This window comes from Orcinus orca, chromosome 3, assembly GCF_937001465.1.
Source record: "Orcinus orca chromosome 3, mOrcOrc1.1, whole genome shotgun sequence".
Classification (NCBI taxonomy): domain Eukaryota; kingdom Metazoa; phylum Chordata; class Mammalia; order Artiodactyla; family Delphinidae; genus Orcinus; species Orcinus orca.
In genome coordinates this window covers 138,936,526-138,951,519 of record NC_064561.1, presented here as the reverse complement: position 1 = coordinate 138,951,519, position 14,994 = coordinate 138,936,526, and the positions used below count along the sequence as shown (strand labels likewise).

At 37.1% G+C, this 14,994-nt stretch overlaps 1 protein-coding gene across 7 annotated transcripts in view; it reads right to left on the bottom strand.

The window, feature by feature from the left end:
• PDE4D (phosphodiesterase 4D) overlaps nucleotides 1-14,994 on the bottom strand; it is a 1,454,760-nt gene that overhangs the window by 464,490 nt on the left and 975,276 nt on the right. The window lies entirely within an intron of this gene.

Here is a 14,994-nt window from a genome sequence, read left to right as displayed (position 1 = left end):
GCTACTCTGTGTTCAAGATCATTTGCTTAGAATACAGATTCTATTTTTGTATTAATGAAAAAAAGGTTAAAAACTATAACTTGCTTTATTACACATTAAAATGGTAGAATATATATATATATAAGAACTAGGGATATGACATAAGGTCTCTGCCAGGACCAGGTCAGATAGCAGGGAGATGAGAAAAACACAGGAAACACAGGAAAAACACAGGAAAAGAAAAGGGAAAGGTTACTTTTTTTTTCCACAAAGGGGAATTGCATATTCTTTTAATTCCGCATACTCTCTTTGAAAGCACAACACTTTATTAGGGCTCAAATTAAGCAGACTTTGTTGGAGTTAATACAAAGAGTAGGTCAATACAAAAGTAACTAAAGTAAATACGCCTGTTTCCTGACGTGTCCAATGTCAATCTCATTATTTAAAATCATACAGAGAACACACATGAGTAGAAGGTACGTTTGGATAGCATTCTTCATAAGCGAAAGTTGATTTTGTGCTGGAAACAGGAAGGGAGGGAGACCTGAAAAGTCGGGAGAGAGATGTGCCATGGTCAACCCAGCTCCTAAACCAAGATGGTTTTCATCGTTTTCAGATACTAGAATCATTTCCCCAAAGGCAACGACCCATTTCACTTGCTGACATTGCTCTGGAACAGGTTGCCTGACAAGCAGCTTTCTCATTAGCTTTCAAAGGCATCCTATCTACTTTGTTCATCTCCTGCAAATGCATAAATATAACCTCCCCATCACCTTGACTTTTAATTTCCCCTTCAAAATAGGAATTTTATGAATTGTTTTGACAGGTCATATAAATCTCTCAGCACAATTCATAAAGTTGTCTTCCGATCTGCTTTAAAATTAAGACTTTACACCAGTTCCATACTATCACACTAATGCCTACCTACAGCCGACACTGAAGACTGCTGGCTAGCCATCCTAGGCCTAATTCATGGGCTAATATGTCACAAACTAATTAAAAAGTTACTGGAGACTGAGTACTACTCGCTGACAGCTTAAAAAAAATAACCCTGACTGGAAATGCTTTCAACATACATGGAAAATAGACTAGAAGCAGGTTGTAGGAGAAGGATTACTTTCTTTTACATTCAACCCACACACACATCAGACACTGTAAACAGGAGTAAGTCAACTCTAGCAACAAGAGTGTAGATTTTCTTTTTTTTTTTAACTTTTTATTTTATACTGGAGTATAGCCAATTAACAATGTTTTCATAGTTTCAGGTGCACAGCAAAGCGACTCAGCCATATGTAGATTTTCTCGTTAAAGAGAGTTAGGTTCTTGTTTCTCCACAACGTCCTTAGACTTACGGATAGCTCCTGCAGTGCCCACAGGTAACTTGCCAGCAGGGCCTATAGAATGGAGATGTGCACCATGCAGTGAGACTCAATCTTGAAGAGGAGTCATCTCCAGAACTCACCCTCCCACACCCTCCTGAGTTCTCTGGTTCTGATCGCGTTCATTGTTACGGTCCTGCATTAACCTCGATGTCTCTGTTTTTGCTGAAAACTGGTCCTGGGTGCCTTGACCCTCTTGCATGCCTACCCCTGTGGGGCAGTACAGGGTCGTTGCTCAGCCTCAGTCATTTCCAGACACTCAGCTACCCCTGGTGCCTACCCCAGATCCCTTTGACCCATCCTCTCGGAGGGCATACTTCTTGTTGGGTTTTTGTAATCCTTCTACTTGCAAAGAAAAGGCATTCTTTTGCACAAAATGGTGTAGCTCCTTCGGAAAACAACCTGGCAGTTTCTTAAATGATTAAACAGAGAATTGTCATATGACCCAGCAACTGTACTCTTAGGTATCCACCCAAGAGAAGTGAAAATATGTCAACAGAGAATCTTGTACATGAATGCTTATAGCAGCGTAATTCATAACAGCCAAAAGGTGGAAACAACCCAAAAGTCTTCCATGGATGAACACATAAACAAAACATGGTCTACCACACAGTGCAACATGATTCAACCACAAAAAAGAATGAAGTACTGATACATGGATGAAGTTTGAAAGCATCATGCTAAGCGACAGAAGCCATCACAAAAGACCACATACTCTGTGATTCTATTTGTTTGAAAATCCAGAATAGGAAAGTTGATAGAGACAGAAAGTAGATTAGTGGTTATTAGGGCTGGGGACTGGGGAGATAGGAAGATAGAGGCAATAACTAAAGGGCAAAGGATTTCATCTTGGGATGATACAAATGTTCTAAAATCGAATGTGGTAATGGTTTCACAACCTTTTAAAGGTATTTAAAAAACACTGAATTGTACAACTTAAATGGATGAATTGTATGATCTGTGAATTGTATCTCAATAAAGCTGTTTTTTTTTAAGATTCTAAAAAAGAAAGCTAGGTTCATGACTTTCAATTTAATTATATCTAGTTTGAATCACTCCATTTCCTCATGAAAAAATTTAAAAATATAGAAGAAATAAAACATGACCTAGAAGAAAGTCTAGAATATGATATGTGCAGAATCAATTGTATTTGTTATAGTGATTAAGGGCAAAGTTAGTTCAAAGTACAAAATTAGCCCAAAATTGCTCTAAAAATAGTCCAAAGGGCAAAATGTTAGTTTTTTTAAGTACGAACCAAATTCTGTAAAGAGCCTGATCATTCCTGCAGTGTTAACGACTGGATCCTGATCAAACAAATCTGTGAAGCAAGAGGCAGTTGACTTTACTTTGAAGTACTCCTTATTGGCAACTGGATGCAGTCCCTAATCTGAAATATACATAGACCCCATGCTAAACCTTTCCCCTGACAAGTGATTACTTGCCAATCATTTGGAGTTTATTGCTTTAGAACATTTGTCATTTCACTGTTCTTATAGTTTGAAAATACTTCCTTATAACTCATGCTTCCCGACAGTGTAAGACATTATTCTTCTGTTTCATTATTTTGGGGATGTGTACTTTGAATTCATCTCTGTATCTACTCTATCTCTTGTTCCTCAGCTTAGCTGAGGATATTTTCAAGACTGTTCTAGATCTTTTGTTTTCTTACATGATCTAGCTCAGGGAGCCTATTTACTCTCATAGTTTTAACCATGCTAAAACCTCCCAAATATACAGTTCAGACCTCAATTTCTAATCCAAGCTTTGCTCCTTGATTTCCAGTGACCAGAGGAGAGACATCATATAATTCATCATATTATTACAGCAATAATATATGCAATTCACTCAGGAATTTTTGAATGAAGATTTATTTATTTATTTTGCGGTACGCGGGCCTCTCACTGTTGTGGCCTCTCCGGCAGCGGAGCACAGGCTCCGGACGCACAGGCTCAGCGGCCATGGCTCACGGGCCCAGCCGCTCCGCGTCATGTGGGATCTTCCCGGACCGGGGCACGAACCCGTGTCCCCTGCATCAGCAGGCGGACTCTCAACCACTGTGCCACCAGGGAAGCCCCTTGAATGAAGATTTATATATTAACAATTATATCTAAAGCCTGTAATTAATTGTGATACTTAGAAGACTGTAGCCAATGCCAGACCACTCCAAATAATCCACCAATGACCCCTTTCCTTCTCATGGAAAATGGTCAAGATGACTTGGTCAGAATTCCTGTTTATTTTGCAAGGACAAGAATTTTGTGCTTGCTGCTGCTACCATCTCAAAATACCTCTGCTTCAACAAAAGCAGTTCTGTAAGGGGGCTTCTCAATGTCCAGATTTCCAGGGGTTATTATTCCTGACAATGGATCTGCATTTATTTCACATGTGTTTAAGAAATCTGTGAATCTAGAGCTCATCCATCCTGTCATCATCACCCTTCATCACCCTCAAGCAAATGGTCAGGCTGAAAGGAAGGTGTCGACCAATAAGGATGCCTTAAAGTAAACTGTTAGAGGAAAATGACCAAGGAGATTTGAGTTTCTCATCACTCAACATGTCACTCCAAGTAGGACAACAGGAGTCAGTTCTCCTGAATAAAGAATGGAACAACACTGCCATTGTTCCTTTGACAATTCCCATATAGAACCCTGGGTTCCAGATTGGCTACAATGGGCAGAGCCTCCTTGCCCATCTATCTTGTATATGTAGGAAGGGTAAGAAACAAACTATTGTTGTATCAAGCTATTGAGATTTTCGATTAATTCAGAATAGTCTAGCCTATCCGACTTGTACAATGAGTCATCAAAACAGAAAAATATTAATAACTGAAGTCATGAAGAGTTTTATGCCAAAAAAAGGTTAACGATGCCCAGTATTTAAGTTCAAAAATGAAAAGCAACTGAGGATTGACTTAATTACTATCTTCAAGTATAGAAACAGGGCTGTGTCTTTTTCTTCCCACTGGAAAGGTATTAACAATTTTTCCAAAGACACAGACTTCTGTTTAATTAAAAAAAAACTAACTTGAAGCAAGATGATTTTGGTTTGGAAATAAGAGAAAATAAAAGAAGAAAATAAAATCTTTTAGATCATCAGGAAGGAGGATGAAACTGGGGAAAATAATGAAGGCTGTGCAGTCTCCTTCCCTAGAAAACTATTATTAGGGACACACTTCCATCACTCCCAGATTGTTTCCACTGGTGAACTTTTAGAATTTAGAATGAGAACTTTAGAATGAGGTTCAAGGATCCCCCAAGGGGTTCATGAATTAGCTTAAGGGGGTCTGACTAAGCAAGTAGCTAAATTGCAGGTACGTCTGTAAACTTTCAGAGAAGAAGGCCTATCGCTTTAATCAGATTCTCAAAGGGGTCTCATATCCAAAATAAGGTTAAGAACCATGGCTAGACATTGGCCCTACTTAAAGGAGAAATTATAAACCATAATCTTAATTCGATTCGACACCACTCTTGGGGATGGCAAATCTGTAGCCTTACTTTCACCCTCAGATCAATGTGGCCATGGCAAGAATTTTTACTTCTGCCACTTTAAACTGCAAATTAGCCTTGCAAAGCAGGAACCCTAACTTGAATTCTAACCAGGAGGTTAACTAGAGTTGATCTCAAAGGATTTGCAGAAAAGGTGTTAGAGGGGTCAAGGATTATGAGTTTTCTACCCAGTCCCTAAGTCTACTTGTGTCTCCCTCTAAAAAGATAAAGAATGAAAGTTCGGCTTGGCCTCCTGCACAGTGCTTTTTTTTGATACAGTGCTTTTTGGACTGTCAGAATCGAAGATTTCCTGACTCAATTGCTCTGGGGCTGGGCTTGCTCATTGCTATATGCCTCAGTGTCCCTAAGCTCCTCAGGTGTTCCCACTGGCCACCCAAGCCCAAGAGGAAGTTATAGGGTAGGCAGGGTCCTCTAAAGACACTCTTCTCCTTCCAACATTTCTGACTGTTTCCATTTTATCATTAAAACCATAGAAAATAAAATTATACAACACATGACGTGTAAAGAACCCAAACTAGACGTTTTCAAATGCTTTGCCAAGCGTATCACAAAAGACACAAAGCAAGACTCTTAAAGCCTGGTTACATATGTCACAGGGTAGAGAATGAATGAGAAGCAGGAATTTCTTTCCAGCCACCTATCCTTCCATCCTTCCCTCCATTATAGGGAGAGAAAATGGTGAAATTAAAATTTACCTGAGTTCTGCTTCTGACTATGATTTAATAGCTTACAAAAAAGCAGCAGTCTAACCAAGAACGCATAAATGTTAAAAAAAAAAAAAAAAGACAAAACATAATCTAAACCAAAGGATATCAGTTACCTTTGGTGGGGAGAGGGGTGGTTAGAGTGTGGTACCAGGGGTTTCTGGGAGATTTGATAATGTTCTATCTTTTGATCTGGATGATGGTTACACAGATATGTTCATTTCCTGGACATTCACCAAGCTCTACACTTATAATTGGATACTTACATGTACATAGGTTTTATTTCAATAACATATTTATTAATAAAAAATGTTAACTGATTGTAATAGGCCTGGTGAATGCCTGGAAACACATCATTTGCAAAATCCAAGCATAACGTACATTTTTCTCTGGGAATCTTAACTTTTAGCCATTTTGAATGCATTCAAGTTTACCCCCATTGGAATTATTCTCCTCTGACACTTTTATATAAGTGCTAGTCTGAGATGGGATCATCTGGCTGACAAGTTCACATGCAACACGGTCTTGTACAAAGCCTCACCCATTTAGCACTGCATTTGCTCTGAATATAGTTTTGGGTTACAAATTTTGGAAAACCACATTGCATGTGGTCAAATCTTCCCCCACCCCCATGACTCAACTCAGCGTCAACTCAGCATCAATTTCATGAGGGGGGAAAGGAGGAGATTTCATACAGAATCTATGTAGCTGATAATTATAGAATAAATATCCTGTGCTATGTTTGAAATTGACAAAGCTTTGAAACATTGCACACAAACTATACTTCCTAAGAGCATTATATCATGTAACAATAGATCATTTTAGAAGGTAAATAATTTAAATTTCATAAGTTTTAACAATCTACAGACAAATATTCAGAGGTTGTAATAACACATAAAAAAGAACAATAGGACCATCTGTCTATAAATACAAGCGAGGGAACACAGAAACCACACCATTATAAAATTTAAGAATTTGAATTTCTATTCACAATTTACAGGGGATATTTTAAGCCAGATGTAAAAACCACCTACAGGAAAGTAAAATGAGAATATTAATTCTGTTTTAGAAAAAAAGAACCTGATAGAGATATTAAGATAAACATTTCTATAACTTCCTTATTCCACTGAGCAGCAATGGCTACTAAACTGGTTTTACTAATAATCATATGAAGGAGTTCATATTATTTAATATGTTTTATTTTTTAAAAACAAAAACAAAGGGATAGATTATTAATTTTATAGATATTAAGGAAGAAATACGTACACTTATGATTAAAAAATCAGTAAAGGCTAAAACTGTATATAATTTAATGATATGAAAAGAAACAGATTTGGTTAGGTTCAAGTAACAAACTCTTAGAAAATTTAAAAATACCGGATTTAGTTGAGAACATTTAGAAATTGTCATACAGGAATATCCATTTCTTATTCTCTTTTAGGCATGAGTAATTTTTGCCAGAGAATTACCTAATTAGAAATGGTAACAATCTATATAAGCATGGACCTAAGGTTTATAACCACACCACTTTTTTTCAGATAGATTAAGAACATTTTGAACTAAATTTGGAAATAAGACTGCAGAAGAAATGTTGAAATTACCTAAAAGAACAACCTGTTTTTAAGAACTTCTTAAGTTCTGTTTAAATGTGAAAAATGGATATGCTAACTACAAATCCTTTTATCTTCTTGTAAATTGGGTACAGAAAAATTCTCTATTTGTCAGTACTTTAAAACTCTAAATTAGTTTACTAAACATTCAAGACACTGGAAAACAATTCAACCATTACATACCACAGAGATTAAAAGCTACAGTGGGAAGCAGCCACATAGCATAGGGAGATCAGCTCAGCGCTTTGTGACCACGTAGAGGGGTGGGATAGGGAGGGTGCAAGAGGGAGGGGATATGGGGATATGTGTATACATATAGCTGATTCACTTTGTTATACAGCAGAAACTAACACAATAAAGATGTTAAAAAAAACCCTACAGTGTGTGTGTGTGTGTGTGTGTGTGTGTGTTTGTAACAATTTTAATTAAAATCCGTGACAAAATTATAGCATTCATTTTTTTTTTTTTTTTTTAAATTTAAAAACGTGGATATATTGTTTTCTTCCAATTTTTTTAAGCAGCTTCATTGAGGTATAGTTGACATATAATAAACTGCACAAACTTAAAGTATGCAATTTGATACACGTTGATATATCTATATGTATATATATACACACACACACACTCAAGAAATGATCACCACTATTAAGAGAGTGAACAATATCCATTGCCCCCCAGTTTCTTTGCACTCTTTGGCAATCCCTCCCTCCTGATTTACCTATCCCCAGGCAACCACTCATCTGTTTCCTGTCACTATGGGTTAGTTTGCACTTTCTAGAGCTTTATATAATTGGAAGCACACAGTATACACTCATTTGTACTGACTTTCACTCAGAATAATTATTTTGAGATTCACCTACACTGTTGCTAGTATCAATAGTTCATTCTTTTTATTTTATTTTATTTTATTTTATTTTTTAATGGAAGAAAAAGAATATTCATTTATTTTTAATGACTTATTAGAACAAATACCTATAGATATCATTATATATATGATATATAAATTAATTATACAATATATCATGTATTAATTATTAAAACATACTCTGGTAAATATTATATATTCAATATGAAACAGGAGGAAAGGGGGCAGGGCACAACCTTTAAAAGAATTACATAGCCCGAGGACACAACATAAACTGATTAGAACAAAATAGGTCCAAGATGGCGGACGAGTCTACTTCCACTAGACCTTGAGCCTCAGTATACACTCATTGTAACACATCAGCAAGCTAAGCGACACACCCACAGGTGCCACGACAGTTCCAAGGATGACCATAAAGGTCAAAAAGTGGGCGGTGGCTCAATTCCTAGAAATCCCCACCCCTTCCCCAAAATAGCTGGAATACTCCTCCCACTCATCAGCGTATGAAATTACTCACCCCTATAAAACTAACAACCCCATACCCTGGTGCTGCCCTCGCCTTCTTTTTTTTTTTTTTTATTTTTTTTTTTTATAGGTATACCTGGATTTAATTCTCACTTCTACCGCTTGGTAGCTGGATAGCCTTAGGCAAGTTTCATACCTCCCTGAAATTCACTTAATTCAGTCTGTAAAATGGCATAATAACTTATTATAGCATCCTTTTAGGAATTTTAAATCAGTTCTTGAAATAAAAGTACACAATATATAGACAAGTATGGATTCCTCATTAGATGTTTGACCTTTCATTTCTCCAGTATCCCACCCGCATCAAATAAAGAAAAATACTTTTTAAAATTTACGAATATTTCATTGTTGTAAAGTTAAAGCCATAAAAATAATCAAATGGCCTACTATCATACCGTTAGAAGAAAAAAAAAAGGTGTTCATGAGAGTTCCATATTAGAATACAAGTTTTCCTTAGGCACCTGTTTATGTATGCTATTCTGCTCTTTACAATAAATAATTAAATTTAAAAGACTTAATTCCTCACTTTTAAGACCTTATTAGTTTACAAATTACATATTGACCTATGCTAAATTTTATACCGACCCATGCTAATGAATTCAGTACAGAAAACAAAAAACACTGCACTCAAGCAAACTACATATATATATATATAACTTATATGAGAATTGCTACTCCAGCTTTCTTTTGGTTTCCATTTGCATGAAATACCTTTTTCCATCCCCTTACTTTCAGTCTGTATGTGTCTCTAGGTCTGAAGTGGGTCTCTTGTAGACAGCAAATATATGGGTCTTGTTTTTGTATCCATTCAGCCAATCTGTGTCTTTTGGTGGGAGCATTTAGTCCATTTACATTTAAGGTAATTATCGATATGTGTGTTCCCATTCCCATTTTCTTAATTGTTTGGGGTTTGTTATTGTAGGTCTTTTCCTTCTTTTGTGTTTCTTGCCTAGAGAAGTTCCTTTAGCAGTTGTTGTAGAGCTGGTTTGGTGGTGCTGAACTCTCTCAGTTTTTGCTTGTCTGTAAAGGTTTTAATTTCTCCATCAAATCTGAATGAGATCCTTGCTGGGTAGAGTAATCTTGGTTGCAGGTTTTTCTCCTTCAACACTTTCAATATGTCCTGCCACTCCCTTCTGGCTTGCAGAGTTTCTGCTGAATAGCATTCATTTTTGATTTTGAAAGATAATAGATAAAATATCTGAGGATCATTTAAGTGTATTATTTGAATAAATATAAATATTCAAAACTACCCATTTGATTTAATTAATTAGTTTCTCCTAAGCCACACTCAACTAGCAAAGGAGTACTTAACATGTACCTGCTCCTGTCAATGGATTCTTTATAAGATTTTTAGTAAACAAATTACAGCTATAATACTTTAGCAATGAGTATCTTAAAATGTAAGGTTTAATGATGTGTATACTTGTTTACTCTATCTAACCTCATTAACTTTGTAACATCTGTTGCTTTTGGATGACGCACATGAAGCATCCCATAAAATGTCACATAAAAAAGAATTGTTAGAATGACAAAAGTATTCAGTGCACGAGACAGAAACATGGACTGAGAGTTTTTGGCAAGGATTTTAACCTTAGCAGCATTTTAGAATTACCTGGAGAGCTTTCTAAAAATACTGATGGTCAGGGCCTGTGCTCAGAGATTCTGATTCAATTGGCCTGGACATCCATATGTTTTTAATGTTCCCCAGGTGATTCTAAAGCACTGCTAGGATTGGAAGACCCATACCATCACAATTCTTAGGCGGATACTATACTAAGACCATAGTTTGCCTTTACTAGCCATGGATAAGTCTAAACAATTCCTGATCAATATCTAACTATATTCTCCTTTCCTTTGATCTGTCCTCAGAGGAAAGCAAGGTAAAATAATACAAACATTCTATTTATTAACCTTTCCATCTTTGATGATACGTTCAAATTCCCTATTTGCAGTTTTATCTTGGGTCAGTGTATTTCAAACTGTGGGCTCATGACCAATGGGAAGGTTGTGAAACAAATGGCATGGGTTGTGACACATTTTATGACTAATGGAATATATTAGATTCATCACATGTAGTAAGAGTAAGTAGAACTCTGTGAAACTTTCGTCTCAGTTAAATATATGTGTGTGTGTGTGTGAATACATGTGCTAGGTAGTAAAGTAAAATGATTTCTGTGGTAGGTTGTTGGGCTTTTGGCCAGTTTGAACTCCTTATCTTTTTCTCACTATCAGAAGACTGATAAGCCTCTATAATGTCATGAAAAATAAGAGTTTATCCAGTCATGATATTAATCAAAGTAGTACTAAACTCATAAAAATATCATCTAATAGAATAACCATGGTATATATCCTATAAATGCATATAGGGGTAGGGAGGATGTGCAAATTAATTTCTAATTTCCACTCCTAAGAACTTTCTTGCCTTTATCTTTAACTGTTTTACTAATATTTTGTGCCATACAAGTTGGTCACCCTACTCACAGGAGACATTTTTGGAAGTTGTATTTTTTTAATTCTGTTTGCTCAATACTGAAAATTTGTATAAGTGTAAACTCTTCAATAACTTCCTTATTGGAAAATTTCTCCAAGATTTTAGTACTAGGATATTCTAGTACTCGAAAGCTTATGAGTTTTTTTTTTACTCAACTGTTCAGTGATATTTTAAAAATTTGCCAAGTTATCAAAAAGGGTGGAATAATTTACATAAGAGAAAATGATGTTTCCTGTGGCAATATTATTGTCTTGCCCAGAAAGTATGTATTTCTCTTTGAAAAACTATCTTTTAAGGTTGTAGAGTGTAGCAGTGGACATAATGCTCCCCCATGTTCTCCGAATGGTCTAAAATTTAAAAAAAAAAAAATTGTCTATAGCACAGGGAACTATACTTAATATTTTGTAATAGCCTATAAGGGAAAAGAATCTTAAAAAAAATAGATATATATGTATGTATAACTGAATCACTTTGCTGTACACCTGAAACTAATACAATATTGTAAATCAACTATACTTCCATTAAAAAAAAAAAGAAAGAAAAAGGGAATTCCCTGGCAGTCCAGTGGTTAAGACTCCGTGTTTTCACTGCTATGGGCGTGGGTTTGATCCCTGGTCAGGGAGCTAAGATCCTGAACTAAGATCCCACAAGCCACACAGCACAGCCGAAAAAAGAAAAAGAGAAAAAGGAAAAAAAATTTAAAAACATTGTCTGCCAATGTCACAGATTACCACAGATTACCTCCTTTATCCTATTTCCCACTGTCACCTAACCCCCAGCTTCTGGTCCAGTCCAGGCTACTCAAGAATGTTTCTACTTTTCTTCATTCATGATGGGCACTGTATTCGCATCATCCTGGTGTACAGCCATGCTGGGTCACTGAGCTTCATCAGCAGGGACACTAACAGAACCAGCATGTGAGGACGGGGTACCCTGTGAAGCCAGGCATTATTTTCAGCATGTTTATTCCACTGAAATTATTTTGTGTCCTTCCAACAAATCTCTTTTTACCTGAACTAATTTTAAGCAGTTTCTGTTCACTCATTCACTAATTGAGTACCTACTGTGTGCCAGACAGTCAATACTAATCAACATGGCAGGGTGGCCCCAGCCTTTATGGAGTCCACTTCCTTGTAAGCAAATTGCCCTGACTAAAATAATTTGTCATTCTCCTCCCTTGAAATGGATTTAAAGTCCAGGCCTATAGGCTTCAGTGTTTGCAGAGTAACCAGGAGAGCACTGACCAGGCAACACCATGCACATGGTGTGCTTGAACTCAACAACTGCTTGTGTACCAAGGTGTTCATGGGGCTCTTCCTCTCATTTCACCCGCGGTCCTAAGAAGGTCAAAGACAAAACAATAAAAGGCAAATAATCCTACAGCCTGGAGTTGCTAGACCATCTAATAGGACTTGCAAAGGTGCAGCTTTTCTGACCTACTTGACACCCCACATCCAGCTTTAAAAAGAGGCCAGGAGGACTGAATAAGGAGAGACAGGAAATTCGAGAGAAGATTTATGTTGGGAGAGTTGCAATCATTCTGAGTCTTACCTCTCCACTGGGTTTTAAGGGCAGTGGAGGGAAAGACCAATGCTTTCTGACTGTGCTCCATGAATCCTAGGTATTCAACACGGCAGTTATTCTTTCTAATAGATTGAGAAGGAATATAATGTAGACAAAAACAACACCACCAACAAAAACCAACAACCCCAAACAAAACAAACATGCACACACAAATATGATTCAGGAAGTCTTGTCTGGGATTGGCAGCAACTAGTTGTGTGTCTGAATATATATTAGCCCCTCTAGGACACACCTGCCTCATTTCTAAAATGAGAATTGAATTAGGCCTGTGAATCCACCATTTGGAAATCTCCATAAAGTTCCTGGCCCCTTTCCTCTGCTCTGTAGGTACCTCCGGGTGGTAGTGGGGAAAGGCTGTACCCAGGACACAGTTTGAAAACTCCTCGACCAGAATACTTCCATGGTCTCTCCCTACATTAAGATTTTATGGTTTGTCTTTTTCGGGAAATAAGGCCCTTTGGTTACTGTGGTGTTCCCATCACTGTCAACTGTTAGCCATGCCATCTTTGTTGAAACCACTCCTCAGCTTGTAGGCATAATTCTCTCTTTACATTCTTTGTGCATATAAAACATACTTCCTTAAGAAAAAGGAAACACACACACGAAAAAAAGTTTTCAACTTTCACATTCTAAGCTCATGCATTAGACTCAAAAGAGTGAACTTCTAGTCTCCAACATACCCTTATTACTCATACTGTCTCCAGGTTGTCAACTAATAAATAACAGACATTCCTTCATGGCCGGACTTATTTGAAGCTTCGTGTATTCTGTAGTATTGCATGTGTTAATCTTTAAATTTGTGATTTTTAATTACACATTTAAAAAATAATTTCTGGAAAACTGTTTCAGTTAATTGAGCGATGATGTGTTTATTGAAACATGCTGGTTCAACCACTGTCTCTCCACCTCTTCTTTCTAGGGAATGAGTGTCAAGGGCAGGGACAGGAGCCTTTTATTTTGGTATTGTTCTTTAAAATACTGTCTTTAAAATGACCTCTGCTACAGTGATAAGCTCTACAGGAGACCATTTTGCAATGCCATTTCAAATATATTGAGACAAACTCATCCCTGTAGTAATAAGAGACTATGCTTTCAGAAATTCAAAATTTTTCATAAAAAATCCGAATAAGTCAAAGAAATGAAAGAAAAAAAGTGATTCTCTCTTGCTCTTTTTAAACAGACCCACAGAAGTTACTGTGACACCCTGTGCATAAATCATTATCATAATAGGGCAAACTTTATTGACTCCTGTTCAATGGTCATCAGCAAAGAGGTCTTTCTAATGACAATCACTTTCTTATATTCCTCTCTAATAAAAATCCACATTTTCTTATACCCCATATGAGCTCAATCATTATTTTACATGTGAATACATATACTTGGAAATACATTTTAAAATCTTTAAACAAGAAAATATGTGAGCATCTCACATGTATAAACTTGAGTCCATCCCCTTGTTGAAATTCCATAGATAAAAATATTCATAATCTTTAAAATCTTTTCCTATTTCCAAGGGCCTGCCTAGAGCAGACAAACCAATACTCTGTAAAATTTTATTTTTTTCCCCATTTTTCTGAGAGAAGACACAGCGAGTTCTTCCAGGGTTGCTGATGGAATAAGCATCCTGGCCCCTTTGTTTTGAGTAGCTCATTTTGAGGGGCTGGAGGAGGTAGTGGAAAGGGCATTTTGGTTGATGCTGAAATGACCTCATGTAAAGCTCACCCGCAAGTATGACCTGTTAAGGCCGGTTGCCTGTCAAGAGTGGCCTCCACCCACACTGGGGTCAGGATGCGTCTTAGTTTTTAGTAACACACTTGCACCTCCTTTTACCTCTAAGACTGGGTCTTATGTTTGCTAGAAAGAAGCATGCCCTTTTCTTCCTTATTAAGGCTAACGTTAATGATCGTTAACTAAGTTGGCAAACAGCAGTATAAACACTGAAAGTGAACCAGTGTAGCAAAGAGTATTACGGTTTCTGCTCGAGGGACAACATAACTACATTTCAACAGGAATGATGCAATTTATGGGGGGTTGGGAACAGGCACATCTGGTTTTCACTTGGGCGTCTCCATCTTGTGGGATAATCCTGACTCACAGCTCTGCTGTCCCCTGGCTCTGCGCTTCTTCCCAACACCGTCAACTGCAGAGGATCCCAATGAAGTAAGACATCTCTGGGGAATTCCACTGGGGAAGGCAAGCCAAGCTGTGGTTCTCCTGGAGTGTCACATCTACACGCTCCACGCCAAATGGATTTATCCTAATACCAGTAATAACTGGCAACTTAGAACCTGATGAATAATGCTTGTGTTTGTATGCCCAACATGTATTGGACTATGGTTGTCTAAAGCCAA